This window comes from Chelonia mydas, chromosome 6 (assembly GCF_015237465.2).
Source record: "Chelonia mydas isolate rCheMyd1 chromosome 6, rCheMyd1.pri.v2, whole genome shotgun sequence".
Classification (NCBI taxonomy): Eukaryota; Metazoa; Chordata; order Testudines; family Cheloniidae; genus Chelonia; species Chelonia mydas.
The window spans coordinates 105,481,318-105,503,838 of NC_051246.2; the positions used below are offsets into that span (position 1 = coordinate 105,481,318).

Sequence of the window (22,521 nt, forward strand, 5' to 3'; positions counted from 1 at the left end):
TCTCATTCACATGTGCACAAACCCACATATTAAATGGATATGCATCCATTGAAAATAATAGTTGAATTTTTCCCTACGTGTAACATAGACCATTTTATATAACATTGTATCAGTTCCAGAACTACTAGTTTTTTTTGTTATGCATATTAACACTTTGGTTTTATCACTATTTGTAAAACAGTAGCATCTGTGGGTATCTGATTCTTCACTGCCTCACAATGTCCATAGTCAATTACACCTGTGTAAGTGGGTGTAACATGCTACCAAATCAGCACAGTGAAATCCTCCATGTAGCAGAAATCTCCAGGAAATTCAGTCTGGTACTTTTCAAACTCACTGGAAATATTTTGTAGGAAAGCAAGTAGAACAACAAAACACAACATAACCACCCTCCCTCCAGATATTCCTATCCAAGCTAAGTAAATGTGAGGATGACCTTTTGTAAGTAGGAACTGGTATGTCCTATAAACCTTTGACATGCCAACTACAGGTCTATACAGCAAGGGTCATGACAACTCCCTAAGCCATATATGGCCTAGATTTCTTCCTCTTCAGGCCGTTCTACAAGACTTCCCTGTATTTAGGCCTGGAAGAATTAGATTTTTATTGGTAAGTGTCAATGAACGAAGATTCCACCAAACACACACAAACCGATGAAGGAAATATTTCCATTAATAATAATAGAAATGTACAGACAGACAAAGTAAGAAAAATACTTAGTGTTTGATTTAAGGAGATTTACATTGTATATTTTGACATGTGATATTGACAATTTGTGCTTTAATATTTTTACTTTTTGAATCTCAACACTGACTATCATTAAATAGTTATTGCTGGAAACCTCTCTCCCCCCATTTCCTGCTACTGTGAATATTTAAATTGATAGAAAATTGGAAAAAAGTGGGGAAAAAAGGTTAAAATAAACATTGATGTTATCTGCCAAGATTATATATATTAATTGAATTCTGCCAAGTGTATCTATACTTCAACCAACACCAGCATCTACCAGTGGTGACAGGGTCTGGGTGACTTCACTGCAGGTTTTCTACATAACATTGGGTCTCATCTAGGCCCCTTCTGACTTTTCTCAGAGTTGAGGGGTGCTCAGCACCTCACTGGAAGTGTTGCAGAATCAGCCCATTAGGCCATATTTATGCTGCCTGGTAATTCCATCAAATATTCTACTTTTAATCATTAACAATCCATTCTTCCTTATTTTTCCTCTCCCAAAGGAGGCAAATACGCTACAGAACGTGGCTCATGAATTTCTGTTTTTCCGTTATTGTTATAGTCTCCCCATTTTAATCTTGCTTTTTCATTAAATAGCATACCAGAGATATATTTACAATCCAGGCGTCTCTTTGAAAGAAGCCAACGGAATAGGAATACATCCTTCTGTGTTCTTTTTAAAGAAATCAAATAACCTGATTCATTGCTTCCTTCTTCGCTTGCAGCATGTTTCACTTACACTAATAGAGCTTTATCTTTTGTTTACATCTCCAAGCAAAAAGCAATAGCAGCTCTCCAAATACTCAGATATATGCAATATTTAAACATTACTGCTTTCAAAGGTCAGCTTTTCTTCTGCTCCTTAATTAGGATTCAAGGTCTCCAACAAGAAGTTGTTGCAGCAGATGTATTAGTTCTTTCACCTTTACAAAAATCACAGTCCTGGTTTTTCACTTTGCAAAAAGGAAAAAAGGAAATGGTTTTAAATGAGACACACACATATATTTTAATAAGAAAAGGAAGCTCCAAATATGGTGGAAATGGAAGTAATTGGGGTTCCAATTCAGCAAACTCATTTAAGCATGTGCTTAACTCCCTCCCTATTCAGCAAAGCTCTTAAGCATTTTCATGAGTCCCATTGAAGTTAATGGATATCAGAATCTAGCCCATAATGTGTATACTTGTCTGCACAGAAGGTGTGTGTGTGTGTACTCTCAGATGCATGCAATCTTAACATAGAGTTCCCTGTAATGTAGCTGCAGCCACAAACAGGGGCTTCTCACACCTGAGATAGTGGTGATCTTTGACCCCTAAGCCTCTTAGTGAATATGATTCTGCAGCTGAGTGACAATATTGTTACAGACATAGCCGCCATTTTGCCATTGGTGAAATCAAAGGGTGCAGTTTTATTACGGGAACATTTGTATTAAAGCAGGTGTTTCCAAACTTTGGGCTCTGAGGCCCACCTTTGCAGCTGCAGTAGGCACTGTAGCCCACTATTAACACGTATCTGCTAGGGAGAGAGGTCCCACAGGGCATGCGCGGCCCCTCACCTCAGCAGGAACCAGGCTCAGCAAGAGGAGGAAGGGGGTAGGCACGTGCCACAGCCAGTCCCTGCCAACACCCTCCATTTCAGCAGCCCACTGAGTGCCCTGAGCTGGTCACCTGGCAGCCTGCCCCAGTCACGCACCCAGCACCCTGGCATGCCTCACAGGCACCCCGTCTGGGAACGAGGGAAGGGTGCAGGGGCCACCAGTGCCAGGCAGAGGCAGAGGCTTGGGCCGGGCCTAGCTGTTACCTTGACGATCCCGATCACCCACCACCAATCCCCAGTCCCGGGGTGGGGGGGCAGTGTGGCCGATATTCCAGGGGGCTCAACAGCCACAGATCGCAGCGGCTCAGAGTTGGAATAGCCACAAACCCTCCAACCTCCTCCGGCCACACGGGAAGCCACCGCCTCTCGAGGCCAGCCTTTTATCCTTGCCCTTCAGCCACTACCCAGTGGCTCCATTTTGCCCTCTGCTGCCCTCCGGAGGTGCTAGGCTCCTCCGGCCCTGGGCAGGGGCCATCACTGGCCACCATTCCGCCAACATATACAGTTTGGGGAGGAAATGCCCCCCCACCCCCAACTCCACCCATGGTGGACCACCCGGGACTGTGCCGCAGCCCACAGTTTGGGAACCCCTGTATTAAAGGGTGATAATGTGTTACCATATTTGCAGCACAGATGAGTTAATCGGCGTCTTTATATTTAATGAAGAGGAAGATGTTCATTCCTTTTGACCGTAATCTCTTCCTACAAAAAGGACGGAGACAAACAGCAAAAGGAGGTCTCTCTTAGTTGAGTTTAGCGCATTCTAGAGGTAAGAGGGCAGTAAGCAATAAATTCTAGGATCTGAGTTTTAACTGTTTGTGCTGAAAACTATCAGAACTCCTTGAACGAGGTGGTACTTGTTTGAGATGGAAAAGACTCATTAAATCAACCAGTCCATCTCTACCAAGGTAACAAATTAATAATAGTAAAATAATAAAAAAGTAATCACATAATAAACAGGGCTGTGCCCTACCCTACCTTTTTTTGCATTTTGCCCCATCTGGTTTTAAACATGCCAAGTGATGGCGACCACTTCCCTGGGGCTAGTACTCCACAACTTTTTTTTTCTTTTCTTTTTTTTTTTAATTAAGGTGTGTTGGGAAGTGGGAAATTTTCTGAATGAATTTTTTTAGAAAACACTTCAAGTTTTTAAAATTTCAACATCTGAAAAATTTCAACTATCCCAAGCTCGTTGGCAGGAAGCGTTTCTTGACATTAAGCCTACATTTTCCTTTTGTAAATGTCATGCCATTGTTTCTAGTCGTACCATATTACGAGGGACAGGATTTTCTTGTGGTTGAGGCAGGATTCCTGGCTCTTCCACAGATTACCTGTGTGACCTTTGACAAGTCACTTCACCTCTCTGTCTCTCAATTAACCACCTGTAAAATAATACTCCTTTCCTCCTACCCTTTTTCTGTCTTGCCTATTTAGGCTGTAAATTCTTCAGGCCAATACTTTCTCTTGGTGTGTCTATGTACAGCTCCTAGCACAATGGTGCCCTAACCTCAACTGAGCTCTCTAAATCACTACTATAATATGAATATTTGACTTCAGGGCTCCTCAGTACCTCTGTAAAGCAGGCTACCTCTTGTTCGAGGTCTCAACATGGATTTAGGAGCCTAACTTTGGGCACTCTGGTTGTGAAATTTTGACCATTGTTTCTTAGCCATCTCAGTTCTTCAGTGTTTTAATCCTTCCTCCTAATTCAATTCCCCAGCTCCCTGGCCATGTTCATTTATTTTCTTTGACGTCCCTCCACTTTTTTTCGATTTTTCTGGCAATGTGGGGCCCAGAACTGAATGCAATTTTGTATATTTTATATATTTTTTAAATCCTAGATCTTAAAACTTCATGTTTCTCTCTCTATATATAATTTTGACTTTGCTTTCATATGAGTTATCTTGATCTTTATTAGGGGAGAAATATTACCAGTATTTGATTCTGAATCACCAGCTATTATTTTTTTATAGGCATTTCTTTCCTATTGGTGTCATAGTTTACATTGTAGAGGTTCACTAAGTTAGACTTAACAAAATACTGGGATGATTCATACGATCATAAAATTATATTGGTCTAAATTTTTCTGAAGTCTCTCCAGAATGGTTTGAATTTACTGGATATGTTTCAAGCTGCTATCATAAGCACCCTAAACTGGACTAAACCAACTCAGTGCTATGATGTCAGCCATCTCAAAGTTGTCAGTGCCCCTTACTTCTATCAAAATACTCTTGCTGCTAAATTTGAGCAGATGCCAGAAAACAATGGTGCTCACAGTACGGCCTAAATTTTTGCAACTGCCTTACTTTGGGATTGATCCAATGGATTTCAAGTGACTTTAGTAAGCACTGGTGCTCAGGATGGGGTTGAATTATGCTTATGCAGCATCTCCAATGTGTGCAGCTGCAAGAGGGATTTGTCCCCCTATGTTGGGGGCACACAAACCATGCGTGGCCTAGATGAGAATCTTTGAAAGTCATTGTTACAAAAACTACCTCCAAGGAAAGATTGCCTTGTGGTTAAGATATTAGATTGGGAGTCTAGGTTCAATTCCCAAATCTGCCACAGACTTCCTGTGGGACTTTGGACGAATAGCTTAATATATCTGTATCTCAATTCTCCATTGGTAAAAGGGAGATAATTATACTTCTTCTCTTTCATCCTTCATCGGTCTTGTCTATTTAGATTGTAAATTGTTCAGGACCGGGCGTGTCTCTTATCATATGTATGTACATTGCCTAGTCCTGGTCTTGGTTTAGCTGCTATGGTAACACAGATAACTAAATAGAAAGGCAACATAATCACATAATCACAAACTAGCAAGGAATAGCTAAAGAGTGGAAAAATGAGGACATATTCCACTCAAAGCTTCAGGTGATTGAAAAGCACAGACAGGCCAGTGCAAAACTCCATCTCACTGGACAGAGCACTGTGCTAGTATTCCAAAGCTATCATCACCCACCCTGTAAAACTGAACCTGCAACTTATCCCAATCAATACAATTCACACTCTAGCAGCTGCACCATCTACAGTCATGTTTTTCTGTTGCCCTGTGGCTTATGCATTCATTTACACCTGCGCAACATGGACATAAAGTATTTCCAAACCAGAATAGTAGCAATTTACACTGATTCTGCGCTAGTGTAAATCACTACAACAAGGTGCAGGGCAGCAGAGAATCGGTCCCTTTGTCAGGATGAAAAATAGAAACTCCACTTCTCTATTAAACATGGCTTTCTTCTTCAGCAACCAAAATTACCAGTGGTGCCAAGCTTTGGTTGGCATGCTCCTGGAGTATTCTAGCTAGTGCTGCTCTTATTGATGCCAGAAATCACTGCCTAAATGAGCACAGCAAGGGCCACTTATGGCTAGCTGAAGCAGACGTCTGTAAAAGTCTTATACTTCTTACACGTAACAAACACTTATGGCTTTGAAATCTGGACTCTTAAGTGACATCAAACCTGAACAACCTATACTTTCCTTATGTATTGCTATGGAAAGTTACACAACATCAACTAAGACCATGTCTACCTATAAACGATGGTGCATGGTCCATGGGACAGGCTACACAACAAACTCAGGAGAGCTGGGATTCTCTTCCCATCTCTGCCACAGATAATTTGTAGGGCCGTGATCAAATCACAGCCTCTCTCCATCTCTGTTTCCCCATCTGTAAAAGAGATTAATGATGCTCACCTAGCTTGCAGAGGGTTTTAAGAGCCTTGGAATAAAGAGTGTGATATATGCACTAGGCATTGGTACAAACACTGATGTTCTTCATCAGTCAAAGACAACAGATGCTGCCAATATCCTCCAGGAAATTAATCAGTGCTGGGTTGGGCAAGTTGTTTGAATACCTACCCTCTAAAGGGCTTTTAGGTTATAATATTGAAAAACACTCCTTTGCTTGATATGTGACACAGGATATATGTCACAGCTATGCAGTCCTGTAACCCAGTGTGGAACCATTAGGCCAAAGGTGAGAAATAAGCAAATGTGAGGGCTTTTGAATATTGGGAATTTGCACAAGGGATCAGACGGGTTTCAAATTCACTTAGCACAGATGTTTCTATAATTGAGACACACTGGGAAAATGCATTAAACACACAGCTCTGTCTTTTCTACAGGTTATTTGAACCATTACAAAAAATTCAACAGCAAGGATATAATTCTTTATTAAATTTTATAGGCCAGTAAAAAAAAAAAAAAAAAAACACCCTGCACAAAGGTTATTTTTATAGAAGAATCCGTAGGAAGCACAAGCACATCAAGCCAGTTGACAAATCCATTCTTATAATTCCCTTTATAAGCAGTGTTCTACTGATTTAAAATGAATGCCCATATTTATTAAGGACCATATTTTTAAATGGACAAGCTCTGTAAACAGCTGTAGATCAAATACCAGAGCTGGATCAAAACCCCTTTAAATCTATGGAGCTTCAGCTGGGGTTGGATTAGTCCCTCAGTTACTTCTACTACATTTGCATGTGCGAATGATCAGTTCAGCATCCAATTAGCCTTATGTAAGTGCAAATCCAAGCCTGTACATGCAATCCTGGTAATTGCATATGCAAATAAGCTACAAACTCAAATTGCATGTACATTTTTTCAATCTGGCCCTAGGGTTTCTCACCGTTGGAAAGTCTGACCCTTAAAGTATCATACAAATGGATGCGTAATATCAGAGAAAAACACGTAAAGGATGAGTTTGAGGTAGAATGAGAAGAATAATTTGGGTCTGAGGCTTCCCAAATACAACACAATCCTCTGCTTTTTCAGCCCAAGATACGTGATGAATTAGTTGAAAAGAACTGGTGAATCTTTGTCAATACTAACCTCCTCTTCCCCATCAGATGTCAGCAGTGACTGGGACCATATGCAAGATCTTTCAAGAAAGATTTCTTTTCTGGAAGTCTAAACCTCTCATGAGTCACTTGCACTTGCATGTCTATTGGCTTTACAAAGAAATCCTCAGGCACACAGCCTCCTGCTGTTATGCCTAACAAGGATCCCCTAACTCCAGATCCAGAGATTAATTAAGATTATCAGGTGCTGGGCCCCAAATTTATCTGTTTACCTTACATTATTTCTCTGAAAGGACAGCAAACATTATCTCCCTTTTTTTTCAGCTAGCACCTGATTGTCTTGATGGGTCAAAATAATTATACAAACAAGAAGGAAATGGTGTCTTTCGGAACCTTTATCTCAGCCCAGTGGGAGGCAGATGGATAAGCATGAATAACAAATTATCTTGCAGTGGAGTCCACTAATCAGCCCCAGGATTGGGGTGGTTTAGCATGAAGTAATTCTTAGCTTATTGCAAAGTTAGTTCAGTACTTCAGCAGAGGACTTTACCCCCTAATTAAGAACCCGAAACAAATTGAAAACAGCTGTGAATAATTAGACAATTTAAGTGCTGTTAAGGAGGAATAATTTCTGTAGCTATTGTAATAAATCTTATGCTGTCTGAACTCATACCTTCTACGTGAACTTTTTTCTTTTGCTAGGTTAGTGCATTACTCATAAGAGAAACAGTATCCCTTTTGTTTTGATTGGGTCTGCTTAATAACTATCACTATAAGTGGAAGTGTGATGACAAAGAGAATAGCCTTTACTTGCCTTAATTTTCAAATGTTGCGGTTCAAATCCTATGTCAGATTCCTGGCATGTGTGTTTGGTGAGAAAAGGGGTTCTTGATTTGCACTGTAAATAATACTTGACTCCCATCTACACAGCATTTTTCAAATTTCTCTGGACAAAAATGTATGTTGGGAAATATTTAAAAATTTAGTAACAAAACTTTTGGCTTGGTGCAGAAGTAAGTCCCTGCCGCATTAACTAATACTTTAAAAAAAACAAAACAAAAAAACCCAAACTGTTTTACACCAAAGTTTTCATAATGCTTTTCTTTTTTGATTTGTTTGGAACTCAGAAAGTTCAAGAAAACTAATTTGAAAAACTGAATCTCTCATCATGCATTCTAAAATTCCATAGGGCCTGATTTGTAAGCTTTAAGCAGTTTGACTATGATTTAGGCCCCAATTCTGCAAATGCTTACACACATACTTAATTATGCACACAGTGAGTAGTTCTATTGAAGTCATTAAGGCTGTCCACATAGAATCATTAAAATTTAGGATTGGAAGGGTCTTCAAGAGGTCATCAAGTTCAGCCCCCTGTGCTGAGGCAGGCCCAGGTAAACCTAAACCATCCTTGACAGGTGCTTATCCAACCTATTCTGAAAAGCCTCCAATGATGGGAATTTCACAACCTCCCCTGGAAGCCTATTACAGAGTTTAACTACCCTTAGAGTTAGAAAGTTTTTCCTACTATCTGACCTAAATCTCCCTTTCTGCAGATTAAGCCCTTTACTTCTTGCCCTACCTTCAGTGAACATGGAGAACAATTGATCACCGCTCTCTTTATAACAACTCTAAACGTATTTGAAAACGGTTATTAGGTTCCCCCTCAGTCTTCTTTTTTCAAGACTTAACATGCCCAGTTTTTTAAACCTTTGGTCGTAGGTCAGGTTTGATCATTTTTGTTGCTTTCCTTTGGATTCCCTCCAATTTGTCCACATCTTTCCTAAGTGTGGCACCCAGAACTGGCCACATTACAACACCTTTTCAGTGCCGAATACAGTGGGAGAATTACCTCCCACAGCTTACATACAACACTCTTGTTAATAGACGGTGAATATTGACCTTTTTCACCATTGCATCACGTTGTTAGATCATATTCAATTTGCGATCCACTATAACCCACAGATCCTTCCCCTCAGCCATTAGGCCAGTAAACTTGTCAAAGAAGGAAATTAGGTTGCTTTGTTCTTTACAAATCTATCCCGGGTATTCCCTATGTCTCTATTATCCTCCAGGTGTTTACAAACTGATGGTTTATTGATTTGTTCCAGTCTCTTTCCAGGTTTCAGAGTAACAGCCGTGTTAGTCTGTATTTGCAAAAAGAAAGAGTACTTGTGGCACCTTAGAGACTAACCAATTTATTTGAGCATAAGCTTTCGTGAGCTGTAGCTGTAGCTCACAAAAGCTTATGCTCAAATAAATTGGTTAGTCTCTAAGGTGCCACAAGTACTCCTCTTCTTTTAGTATTTTTCCAGGCATCGAAGTTAGGCTGGCTGGGCTATAATTCCCTAGGTCCTCTTTGTTCCACTTTTTTTTTTTTTAAAATAGGTTCTATGTTTGCCCTTCTCTTGTCCTCTGGGACCTCAACTCTCCTCCATGAGTTCTTGAAGCTAATAGCTAATGGTTCCGAAATTGCTTCAGCTAGTTCTTTAAGTATCCTAGGATGAATTTCATCAGGCCCTGACAGCTTGAATACATCTAACTTATCTAAATATTCTTTAACTTGTTCTTTCCCTATTTTGGCTTGATTTCCTTCCCCCTTGTTGTTAGTAGTAATTGTGTTGAGTATCTGGTCACTAATATTTTTAGTGAAGACTGAAGCTAAATTGGCATTAAACATCTCAGCCTTCTTGATGTAATCAGTTATTAGCTCTCCTTCCCTGCTAAGTAGAAGATCTACGCTTTCCTTCCTCTTTCTTTTGCTCCTAATGTATTTAAAGAACCTTTTTCTTATGGCCTTTTATGTCCCTTGCTAAGTGTAACTCATTTTGAGCCTCAGTCTTTCTGATTTTGTTCCTACATCCTTGTGCTATTCATTTTTATGCATCCTCAGCAATTTGTCTGTTTCCACATTCTGTAGGATTCCTTTTTTATTTGCAGGCCATTAAAGAACTCCTGATGGAGTCACACTGGCATCTTACTATTTTTCCTATCTTTCCTTTGAATCAGGATAGATTGCAGTTGTGCCTTTAATATTGTCTCCTTGAGAAACTGCCATCTCTCCTGAACTGCTTTTTCCCTTAGTTTTTTCTTCCCATGGGACCTTCCCTACCAGTTCTGAGATAGTTTATGTCAGCTTTTGTGAAGTCCCATTGTCTTATTCTGCTGCCCTCATTCCTTCCTTCCCTTAGAATCATGAAATCTATCACTTCATGATCACTTTCACCCCAATTGCCTCCCACCTTCAGATGCACTACCTATTTCTCCCTGTTGATCTAAATCTAAAATGGCTGTCCCTCTGGTTACTTCCTCCATATTCTGAAAGAAAAAGTTGTCCCCTAATAAATTCCAAGAATTTATTGGAAGCTTTGTGTTCTGCTGTATTACTTTTCCAGTAGATATCTGGGTAGTTGAAGTCCCCAATTACTACCAGGTCTTGTGTTTTGGATATTTATGTTATTCTAAAAATGCCTCATCCATTTCCTCTTCCTGATTTGGCACTCTACAGTAGGCCCCTATCATGACATCACCCTTATTTTTTACCCCTTTTGTCTTTACCAGAAACTTTCAGCTGATCTGCCTCTCATCTCCTTCTGGACTTCAGAACAAGTATATATATTCCTGATGTATAATGCAACACCTTATCCCTTTTTATCCTGCCTGTGCTTCCTGAACAAGCTGTCTCCCTCTATACCAGTATTCCAGTCATGAGATTTATCCCACCAAGTCTCTGTAATGCTAATAATCACGATTTAGCTTATGTACTAATACTTCCAGTTCTTCCCGTTTTGCCCCAAACTCCTGCATTTGTGTGTAGACATCTAAAATGCTCAGCAGACTCCCCCACTGATTTACCTCTTGTTGCTCCTATAACCCTTTTCTAATTTTCCATGTCCCCTTCAACATCTGGGCTGCTGTGAAGGTCTCTTTTTTTTATGCTTACCTGTGGGCTTTTGTCACCTGCCTCCTTTGAACCTAGTTTAAGCCCTCTTCACTGGGTTGGAGAATCAGTGTACGAAGATGCTCTTCCCAGCAGACCTTCTTCCTGGAGCAGCATCCCATGATCTGGGCAGCTGAAGCCCACCCCTCAACACCACCTGCACAGCCATGCATTCATCTCCAGATGCATGTGAGTCTGCCTGGGCCCTTCCCTCAACCGGGAGAATGGGCAAGAACACCACCTGCACCCTGACTCCTCCACTCTCATTCCCAGAGCCCTCTAATGACTGCTGACCTGCTCAGGGTGATACCTAAGAGTATCATTAGGAACCACACAGATGAGCAGCATGGGGTGTTGGTCAGAGATGGATGAGCCTCAGCAACCTTTCCATAATGTCTCAGACACGGGCTCCAGGCAGGCAGCATGCTTCCTGGGACATCATGTCAGGTTGGCAGATGAGAGTCCCTGACCACCAGCACCCTACAGCTCTTGGGCAGGGTGGCAGTAAACCTCCCAACTTTGGGAGCAGGTGACTCCTCCACCTCAGTCATTGGGTTCTGCTCCTCACCTCCTGTTCCCAGTACAGCATAACAATTCTTCACATTGATGGAAAGGGAATCTGTGAGAGGGTGGAGCACTGCCTACTGCCCAGGGTGGCCAGCAGCCACTGTCCTCCTCGGAGAGCAGCCAGTTCTCCTTCCTCCCATGGTCATCCTCCATCCCACAGGTTTCCATGTACCTCCTGTTGAGGAAGTCCCCACGTGCCTGGACGCTACACAGAAGAGCCACCTCCTCCTGCAGCTCTCTTACCTGCTTCAGGAGGGATTCCACCAACAGACACCTCTCATATCAGATGGCTCCCAGTTGCTTGGCTTTCATTGGAGGCTGCCTACTCAGGGTGTCAAGACCAGGGCCTGGGAGAAAGCCTTCAGTGCCTTAAAGTTAAGCAGGTGCTTAAGTGTTTGCAGGATCAGGGCCTTACTTGAGTAGCTACACAACTCTGATAAGGGCTGTAGAATTGAGCCCATTGCTTGTAAGCACATATTGGCTTTAGTACTATCCACAAATAATCAGAGTCCCTGCAGAAGAGCTCTGGGTAAGCTCGAAAGCTTGTCTCTCTCACCAACAGTAGCTGGTCCAATAATAGATATTACCTCACCCACCTTGTCTCTCCAATACCCTGGGACCAACGTGGCTACAACAACACTGCATAGAGAGTCCCTGCAGTCATTTTGATGGGCTCATGCTGAAAAATCATGATCAGGATGCAGATTTTCTTTGGTTTGGGCACATTTCTAGACACAACTAAAAATGACAATGCTATGTCTGCAGTATTTGAAACCCTGTCCTTAATACTGCAGGTGCAAAGACAAACTTCTTTACGTGAAGACCCTGATTCCCCATTCTGTCACTTCAGCTTTATACTGGTGGAACTACAACATAAAACTGGAATAACAGAATGGAGAATCAGACCCATAGACCTCTCTAAAGAAAGGACCCATGGCCCCACTGCACAAAGGTCCAGGAAATGTGCCTTGCACAGGGGATCTTTGCAGGAGCTGAAATGGTGGAACCTGCCCTTTTTCTGGGGCATGAAGCACCAACACAGCCACTACTCCAACTCATGAGCTGTAGTAAGTAGCAGCTGCTGTGCCCCACCCTTGGGGACTCTGACCAGCTCCTTGTAAGGCCTCTCTGTGGTCTGCCTCTCCCAGTATTACAAAGCTGTGGGAGTTTCCCCTGTGCTCAGGGCCTTCACAATGTTCAGCTGGGCCCCCAAACACAATTTCAAGCTGCGGCCCCACTACTGAACTCTGAATTACCCGTCTTTTCACCATCTCCCCTCAGTACCTTTTAAACCAGGGATGGGCAAACTTTTTGGCCCGAGGGCCACATCGGGGTTGCGAAACAGTATGGAGGGCCAGGTAGGGAACGCTGTGCCTCCCCAAACAGCCTGGCCTCTGCCCCCTATCTGCCCCCTCCCACTTCCCACCCCCTGACTGCCCCCCTCAGAATCCCTGACCCATCCAACCCCCCCTGCTCCTTGTCCCCTGACCGCCCCCTCCCAGGACCCCCATCCCTAACTGCCCCCCCAGGACCCCACCCCTATCTAACCCCCCCTGCTCCCTGTCCCCCGACTCCCGGGACCCCCTGACTCCCTGGGAACCTACCCCCTATCCAACCCCCCCCACCACCTGTCTCCTGAACGCCCCCGCCAAACCTCCACCCCATCCAACTGCGCCCTGTCCCCTGACTTCCCCCCCAGGACCTCCTGCCCCTCTCCCCCCCCCCCCCCTCCACTTACCATGCTGCTCGGAGCGGCAGGAGGCTTATTGGAAAGCCCGGGAGGTGAGTGGGCGCAAGCCGCGCTGCCCACGTGGTGGCGTGGCTGCAGGGGAGGGGGGACAGCGGGGTAGGGGCCGGGAGCTAGCCTCCCCGGCTGGGAGCTCAGGAGCCAGGCAGGACAGTCCCACGGGCTGGATGTGGCCCACGGGCTATAGTTTGCCCACCTCTGTTTTAAACCATACAGCCCTCTCCTTACCATCCCGACCCTGGTGTGTGGTGGCTCTCTGTCTCTCCTCACCTCCCACCAACCTTCTGGTGGCTCTAACCCTGTTCCTCACCTTGGAACCTGACTCTTCTTCCTATGGAAGCAATGAGTTGAGTTTTCCATCCCAGAACCCTGGGCACATAAGGATATGGGGACAGGATTTGGTATTTAGGGTCCACCTCTTCCCTAAAATACACTCTAGAAACTCTTATTGAAGTCAGAGATTATTATACATGCCTATCAGAGGGCAAAACTGAGACTTTTGATGGTTTTAAGAGACACTGTCAGAGTAAACATTTCCCATCACCTGTGTGATTAACAACACCTGAGTGCCTAAAAAAACCCAATAGATTTTACAAATATTTAAAAAAAAAATAAAGAAAAAATGATTACAGCACTGTTAAAAAATAAAAGCTCAGTTATAAACACACATTTTCGTTGAATGATTCCTGTTATATATTTTCATTTGAAGGAACTTTGACATACCCCATATTTGCCCACCCTTCATTTTTCATGCATCTAGGAGCAAGTATGCACTTAAAAAAAAAGAAAAATGGTCTCTCTCAAAAAAGAAATCCATATCTCCAGCTCAGCATTTTATGAGCAACCCTATGATAACAAACTAGTGGTCACAGGACTGGGAAAGAAAAGGCATTCAGCAGTGAAATAAAGTTCAATTTCAAGCTTTCAAGGAGATATTATATAAAAAAAAGAAATTATTTTAAAAATGACAAAATTTGCCTTGAGAGTGTCCTTTCAAAGAGAGAAAATGATTCGTATTAAAGGTGATCTAAGCTGTTTTGAGTCTCTTGTCAGAACAATTCCACTAGTTTACATAATGGCTTAGTAGACAATTGTGAGCATTAGCCACCGCATTGGGGAATTGGGGCCATGTCAGCTGATAAGGACTATAATATATTATTCCATCGCCATGCAGGGACTCAAGGAACTGTCAGCACACACCTCTAGACATTCAGACATACTTTTTTTTTTCTTCATTTTTGAGAGAAATGCTCTGCAGCACGGAAAATAAAAGGAAAAAGAACGAACAACAACAATGTGGTTAAAAGACACATCAAAAATTGAGCAAAGGAAAATACAGATTGCGTAGCAGGAAAAATGCTTCTGAGTGATTAGACAGTCTGCTAGACAGTGGAGTGGTCTCTCTAAGGGAATGCTGAAAGCCTAGTCATTTGAGTCATTTAAAACAGGACAGGACTAAACACTAAAACTTACAGTAAGGAACAAATATCCAAAAGCAGGGGAGTAGACAAGACAACCTACCACGATAGATCTTTTCCATCCCTAATTTCTATGATTCTACCATCTCACCAGCTGATCATCCAGGTACATGACCATCCTTACTGTCGGAGACATGCACACTCAGGACTGTTGTCTGAATTCCAAAAGGTTGACTTTTTTAATAATGGCATTTTGGGGTTCCATGTTAACCGTATCTCAGTGATGCCATAAGGCTGCAAGGCTAGCAATAGTAAAAGATATGCTTTAGTTCAGTGGTTTTCAAACTTTGTAGGCTGCATATTCCTTGCCAAATAATGTAGTCTACCGGGTACCCGCTTCTGAGACAGAGTCACAATATAGCTATGATTAGATTGCCAAGTCTTACTAAATAAAATGTGTTGTCCGCCATTACAGGATTTTTCTCGTATACCCCCTGACAAGAGCTTGCGTACCCCTATGGGTGCACATACCACAGTTTGAAACCCACTACACTAGTTCAAACAGGAATTAATTCAGGGAAGTCCTATGGCCTGCGGTATACAGGAGGTCAGGACCTTATAATCTATAATATGTGAATAAAATGATGAATATATGACTAGGGAACATACCTGCTGAGTAAGATGGTACCATTTTTGCACCGTTTTTTTTTTAGAGAAGACCTGTACTTTAATTCTTTTATTTCAAATTGTTTCCTTAATTTCTGTATCTCTCATTCCAGCCAAGAGCTATGAGGACCCCAGGCTGTGAACATGTGGATGTACAGTGGACACCTTTAAAAAGTTTGTTCTAATTTCAGAGATAGTACCAATTCCATTCAAGTACAAGGAAAACTATTGGGATCTCTAATACCTCTGATATTGGAATGGATTTTTTAAGTGTGCCCATTGTACTGGCCTTTACCTGCTTCCAGTCAAGTCAGTAGGATTTTGCCATTTTCTTGAATGGGCGCTGAATTAGATCCGTTGGCAGAATTCCCACCTCTAAGAATTCTGACAATTCCTCAACACGCAGACCATGGTGGTGGGGGGTGGGAGGGGCATACAATCCATCAGACCAAATACCCCATCAGTTGTATGAGTGCAGTTTCCACTGAAGGACCCTAAAGCTTTTTTAATTTTGGGCTAGATCACAGAATCATAGAAACGTAGCTGTAGGGTTGAAAGGAACCTCAAAAAATCATTTTGTTTAGTCCCCTGTGCTGAGGCAGAACCAAGTAAATCTAGATCACCATGTCAGGTGTTTGACCAACCTGTTCTTAAATACTGCCAATGATGTGAACACCACAACCTCCTGTGGAAGCCCATTTCAGCGCTTCACTACTCTTATAGTTAGAAAATTTTCCTTAATACCTAACCTAAAATCTCCCTTGCTGCAGATTAAGCCCATTACTTCTTGTTCTACCCTCAGTGGACATGGAGAACAATTGATCTCCATCCTCTTTATAACAGCTCTTAACATATTTGAAGACTGTGATCAAGTCCCCCCTCAGTCTTCTTTTCTTAACACTAAACATGGCCAGGTTTTTTAATCTTTCCTCATAGGTCATGCTTGATCATTTATGTTGCTCTCCTCTGGATTCTCTCCAAGTTGTGCACATATTTCCTGATGTGTTGTGCCCAGAACTGGTCACAGTACTCCACTGAGGCCTCACCAGTGTCAAGTAAAGTGGGACAATTATCTTGTATCTCATATGTAAGACACTCCTGTTAATACACCCCAGAATGAGATTAGCCTTTTTGTGTGTGTGTGTGTGTGTGCGCGCAACTGCATCACAGTGTTGGCTCATATTCAATTTGTGATCCACGACAGTCCCCAGATCAGTTTAAGCAGTATTTTCACCAAGCCAGTTATTCCCCAGTTTGTATTTATGCATTGGATTTTTTCCCTCCCTAAGTGTAGTACTTTGCACTTGTCTATATTGAATTTAATCTTGTTTATTTCAGACCAATTCTCCAATGTGTCGAGGTCACTCTGGATTCATGACTAGTCCTAAAGGCAGCTGCCCAGGGATGCTACCCTCCTGTGTAACCCTGGTAGGGCTGCTCACACTGAGTTTTGGAATGAGTGGCTGGATTGAGATCCCAGGAATCTCCTACACAAGCGAGTGGATAGGGAAAGGGTGGAACTAAAGCTCAAGAAAGCAAACAAGTTCCATCCCAAAAAGGGATGATATAATTTAATCTCCCACCCACCTCAGAGCAAAATGGGAGCACGGGAGAAATGGTGATTCTCTGACCTTGTCTCACTTGCAACAGCGTGTAGGGTACATGTAGCTTAAGGTGACCAGACGTCTCGATATTAGGGGCTTTGTCTTATATATGCAACTATACTCTCCCCTCTCCCCCCTGAAAAAAAGTCCCAATTTTCCATACTTGCTATCTGATCACACTAATGTAGCGACACGCTGCAATGAAAGGCACGCTGCAATGAAAGGCAGGCTGCATCCACACACACTGTGGTGTGTAGCTATACGCTGCTGTGAAAGGCTCCAACAGCAGGAAGTCAATGGGACACTACACTGCAGCATAGACATGGACGGCACTGCTTGGGTACATAGAGAGCTATGTTGGGTATATATCCTGGAATCTGGCATGCAGGGTAGTCTACTCTACTCACCTACGTCTTGCCTCACTCTCTAACAATGCTACTTATATCTCTGTGAGGGGGTGTGTGAGCACAGTGTATGTGCTCTACATGCCGCTATAAGTGGAGACCTACCCTCTGAGTCACTCCCGCACGTGTAATGTTAATAGACCCCACTCAGTGGCAGCCGGGATCAAACCTGGAACCTCTTGAGCTTAATGCATAAGCCTCTACTACCTGAGCTAAAAGATACCTCTTTCTTAGCCAAGGCTGCAGCAGGCTCATCAATCACTAGCTGGCCTAGCCACCACTAGGGGGGGACAGAGTGCCATTCAAGCAGGCAGGGATTACACAGCGGTGGCACAGTTACGTACCACCCAATGCTCAGATTGAGTCTAACAGCTCTGTCTAGCCCTCTCATTGTAGTTACTGCTGCTGCTGCAAAGGTCTGGTTTGTTACCACAGCTTGATCTGACAGCCAGCAGGGAAGGCAATAAGGCTTAGTGATTAGGAGTGGAAGTCAGGATCTCAGGGTTTTGCCACCCTCATTCACGGTGAGTAGTCAAATCAGGTATTATGCAATAGGCGCAAGCGCTGGTCGACGTTAGAGAAATGTGCATTGATGTAGCCACATCCATGTAGTGACACTGGTTCAAACCCCACAATGTGCCTATGGAAAGTAGGGTTTACACCAGTCTGGTTTACTGTGGTAACTTATTAGATGAAGTCCATGCAATGCAAGCCTCACTTTATATTGGTGCAGCACATCTGTAGTAGGGGTTTTGCAGAGGCCATAGATATTTCTGTGTCATTACACCCATGCAAACATTGAAAATGTAAATTTCCTCGCTACAGAGAGGCCCCAAGATTAGCGCCCTCTGGCCCTCAGTTTCTCCTTCTGTAAAATAGGACAAGTAGTACCTATCACTCTGAGTGGCTGTGAGGCTTAATTAATTAAGGTTTATAAGGGGCTTTAAGATCCTTGTCTGAAAGGTGCTGCAGAGCTCCAAATTATGTTATGCAAAATGAAAACACACACATTTCATGAGATCAAAAGCAACCCCTGAAATGAACTTCCCTAGACTTCTCCTCCACAAAACATATCGTGCTGTGGACAAGAAGTTTAACAAATAGATTTAACTGGTTGGCCAACTTTTTTTTAAAACTCTGGTGTTTATAATTCCAATTGGTGTAAAATTTCCTGATGGTTAACACATCATGTTAAAGACGCTTTTGAATGAATGACTCATTCCCAAATAATTGACTACCTTTGTAATTTGGGAAGTAAAAAATCACATTTATGAGTCCCGGGGGTGGAGGGTCTATATTGTTGTGTATAAAATGTAGATAAATCATAAAACTTGATTTTTTTCCCTTTTGTAAAAGCTTCCATTAGCCTTTTTGTATACATTAAAGCAGTGCTCGCTAAATGTGTGCAGCTGCTTTAAATCACTGGTGCATTTTAAAATGAAGTCTTTTTATATCTTGATGTTAAAATTACATGTTGGTTACTGTAATCCTGTCTTCTTTTTTGTGGGACATCCCTGGAACAGACTTGCTTCTGGAGAGACTTCTCCCATTGCAATACGTTTTTGAATACATGTAAACAACACAAGCCTAAGCCAATCTGAACGGTGTTTTTCAAGTAAACAAAACAAAAAAAAATTAACCAATCACGGTAGATACAATTAAGGACATCATCCGTACTTAACAAATTGGTGCATTTTAGATTGAGGTTTAAACAAACACACAATGTGATTCTAACTGAATTTGACAAGAATATTTAATTATTGTAAAGCAAATCAGTTATTATCTTAAAATACCTGTTTACAAACCTAAACACCCACTCCCTCCAAGGTGGCACCAAAAGTGGGCAATATTCAACTCCTTAATAAAATAGCTATGTCACTTGCCCTGCCTGTATAGTGTAGAAGTCCTGTACCTTCATGCAAGCGAGTCCTTTCCCCACATTTTCAGAGTACTGTAAATTAGTTTAGTATGCTTGAAAGAACCTGTAATTGTAACTGCTCTTGTTGACACATCAGCTTGATGCCACACAGAGCAAGATTGGGACCATATCCCTCCGTTTTGCAGCTATAGTGCATTTCAAGGGCTTGACAGGTCCAGCGCTAAGATGTTCTGAATTAGATTTGAATTACAACCGCTAAATGCCCTTGTCAAAGCTTGTTATGCCTGACACTAGCCATATATATTTAACTGACTGTTCCTATGGAAGGTATACAGCTTAAACAAAGACATACTCCAAAAGTTTCATGCAGAATTGTCAAAATATAATTGAGTTAAAAAAGCAACTAAAGCATAAGGAGAGCAATCTTTGTTGCTTTTTCCCCCCCCCTCTTTGAAATAAATCCAAAGGACAATTTAGTGGAATCTTAGTACAAAGTAAGAAGAGCATATGCAGTTTCCACAGAGACTCTGAATCCTATACAAATACCAGATTCATCTATACAAGCTGATCCTGTGCCCATCAAAGCCAATGATAAAACTTAAGGATTGGGCCCTCTGAAATATTTAATGCCAGATTCTGCTGCCTTTACTCACATTGAGGAGTATCTTACTCTGCAAGTAGTCCCACTGAAATCAGTGGGCCTACTACTCAGCATGAGTAAGAGTGGCAGGATCAGGCCCTTAAATTTTAGAGGAGCCAGAATTTTTGCAACCCTGTTTGCATTTTGTGCTTTGCAACCCTCATATGAGATAAACAAAAAGGTTGATATAACATATACCCAATTCAGCCAGCTATATCTAAATAAATTAATCTAAAATCACCGAAACAGCTTTACCATCAGTAACTTTATTTACAATAGTGGGCTAGCAGTATGAGAGTGCAACACTATATTCTTTGGGTGTAACGACCTTAAGAAAATAGCACTTTTTGTGTACAATCCCTCCCATTATACTGATGAAAAGTGCTGTATAAGAGATATATATTATTAATGATTAGTATTATTATAATCGCTCAGAAGACCCTTGATCACAGGTGGACTGCTGATTCTTGGGCTTTATGCTGATGAAAACTCATGACCAGGAAGGTCTTGAAACACTCTAGTAGCTGAAATGGTGTATGCGGCACGCAAGCGTCATTATAGGAGTTAGAGCAAACGGCCTGGCCTAGAGCTGAGTAATCTCAAGGATCCCCCCTCAAACTGACCTAATATCCTGAAGTGGAGTTGTAGTTGTGTTGGTCTCAGAATATTAGCGAGATAAGGTGAGTGAGGTAACATATTTTATTGCAGTGGTTCTCAACTAGGGGCCTGGAGCCCCCTAGGGGTCCGTGAGCAGGTTTCAGGGGATCTGCCAAGCAGGACCAGCGTTAGACTCGCTAGGGTCCAGGGCAGAAAGCTGAAGCCCCACCACGTGGGGCTGAAGCCCAGGGCCCTGAGCCTCACCACCCAGGGCTGAAGCTGAAACCTGAGCCATGTAGCTTTGTAGGAGCCCCTGTGGCATGGGGCCCCAGGCAACTGCGCTGCTTGCTACCCCCTAATGCCAGCCCTGGCTTTTATATGCAGAAAACCAGTTATTGTGGCACAAGTGGGCTGTGGAGCTTTTACAGCATGTTGGGGCCGGGTGGGGTGGGGGGGGGGAGGCGCTCAGAAAGAAAAAGGTTCAGAACCCCTGTTTTATTGGACCAACTTGTGTTGGTGAGAGAGCTTGAAAGCTTGTCTTTTTAATAAGATATTACCTCTAATATTCAACAAAAGATATTACCTCACCCACCTTGTGTCTCTAATATCCTAAACTCATTTCTCAGGGAGTCAAGATAGCTTCCTTGAACCCAATGCCACCAACCCCCCCACCACAGAGCACAGGAAATTAGGGGGAATTATCCCATCCCATGAAAAAACCTGCAGAAGAGGCCTCTATGTATACAGAAATACCATGAGCTTCTCTTCCTCCAAATTCTTCTGTCAGGAGGGTGGAATTTGCCCCACCATGAAAGAAAGAGGAAACGTCTTGTCACTAGATTTCCTACTCTGCCACAGGCTTCCTGTGTGACCTTGGACAAGTCAATTAATCTCTCTGTGTCTCAGTTCCCCATTTTCAAATGAGGATAATAATACTCCCTTTCTCTGTCTTGTCTGTTTAGACTGTAAGCTGTTTGGGGTGGGGTCTCTCTTATTTTGGGCGCATACACTGCAGAGCATAATGGGGCCTCTACTTGCTACTATAACACAAATAAATAATAATAATAATACCTTGTGGATCTCTGGGGCTTAGATGGAGACCAGTGCTTCTAGGGTCCCATCTCCCCTCTCCAGCTCTCTGGCAGTGTAGCTCCATTGGAACTGTGCCATAAGTATCCTTATATAAGCAGCTGACCCTGAAATCCCCTTTAAGATGGAGTCCCTAATGCAGAGCATTCCCAGCTCCTTCCCATGAGCACAGTGTGGCCTGGAATGTCCAAAGCTACTGACAGTTTTTCACAGAATAAAAATCCTGTATCAGTTACTTAAAATCTGTTAAAGCCAAACAGAAAGTTTAAGGGCCAGATTTGGAAATAGTTTGCGCTCACAATGATCAGGATTGGAAATTTGCTCAGACAATTCCCCTAGCTGTGTGTGCAATCACAGTAAACGAGTGTGCAAATTGGCACATTGCACTACAATGTGCACTATATTTGTTTTGAAACTCTAGCCCTAAAAAGCCCCGTAACCAAATAGGCATGGTGTTTAAATGAAGGCACAAGGGGTTAGGCTGTGAGAGGCATTGCTATTCTTTGTTAATTTTTTATTCAGTTAAGAAGCACACACTGATTACTTTTAACAGTGTCCCCCTGATACAATTCAGATGTAAATCACATTTCTGTAGTCAGCTGCTGCTGTTTAAGCAGAAATATTTTGACACAATAATTATAGGGCTGAAACTATGCTTTACATTAGTGTATAAAACACTCATTAAATTAAAATTCTTCCATGAAATCATGAAAATAAACAGCCTGTCTGAACTGGCATCAACAAATTCACAGGATGCTTCTGCATTTTCTCAGGGTTGGCCTTCAAGTGACTATTACAAGGCCCTTATTTAACCGTGAAGTGTTAAAGGTTCACATTCTTTTGAA

The 22,521-nt window shown here is 42.4% G+C and overlaps 2 long non-coding RNA genes across 2 annotated transcripts in view; both read right to left on the reverse strand.

Moving 5' to 3' along the window:
* Window positions 1-21,712, reverse strand: part of LOC122466384 — an 87,494-nt gene extending 65,782 nt beyond the window's left edge. Inside the window, exon 1 of the long non-coding RNA XR_006291821.1 lies at window positions 21,659-21,712. This is a non-coding gene — a long non-coding RNA (uncharacterized LOC122466384). The remainder of the gene's footprint in view (window positions 1-21,658) is intronic.
* On the reverse strand, window positions 1,019-8,550 carry LOC122466385. The gene is made up of 3 exons (XR_006291822.1): window positions 7,160-8,550; window positions 2,941-3,025; window positions 1,019-1,682 (listed from the first exon to the last, which is right to left on the reverse strand). It is a non-coding gene; the product is annotated as an uncharacterized LOC122466385 (long non-coding RNA).
* Window positions 21,713-22,521: the final 809 nt, after the last annotated feature.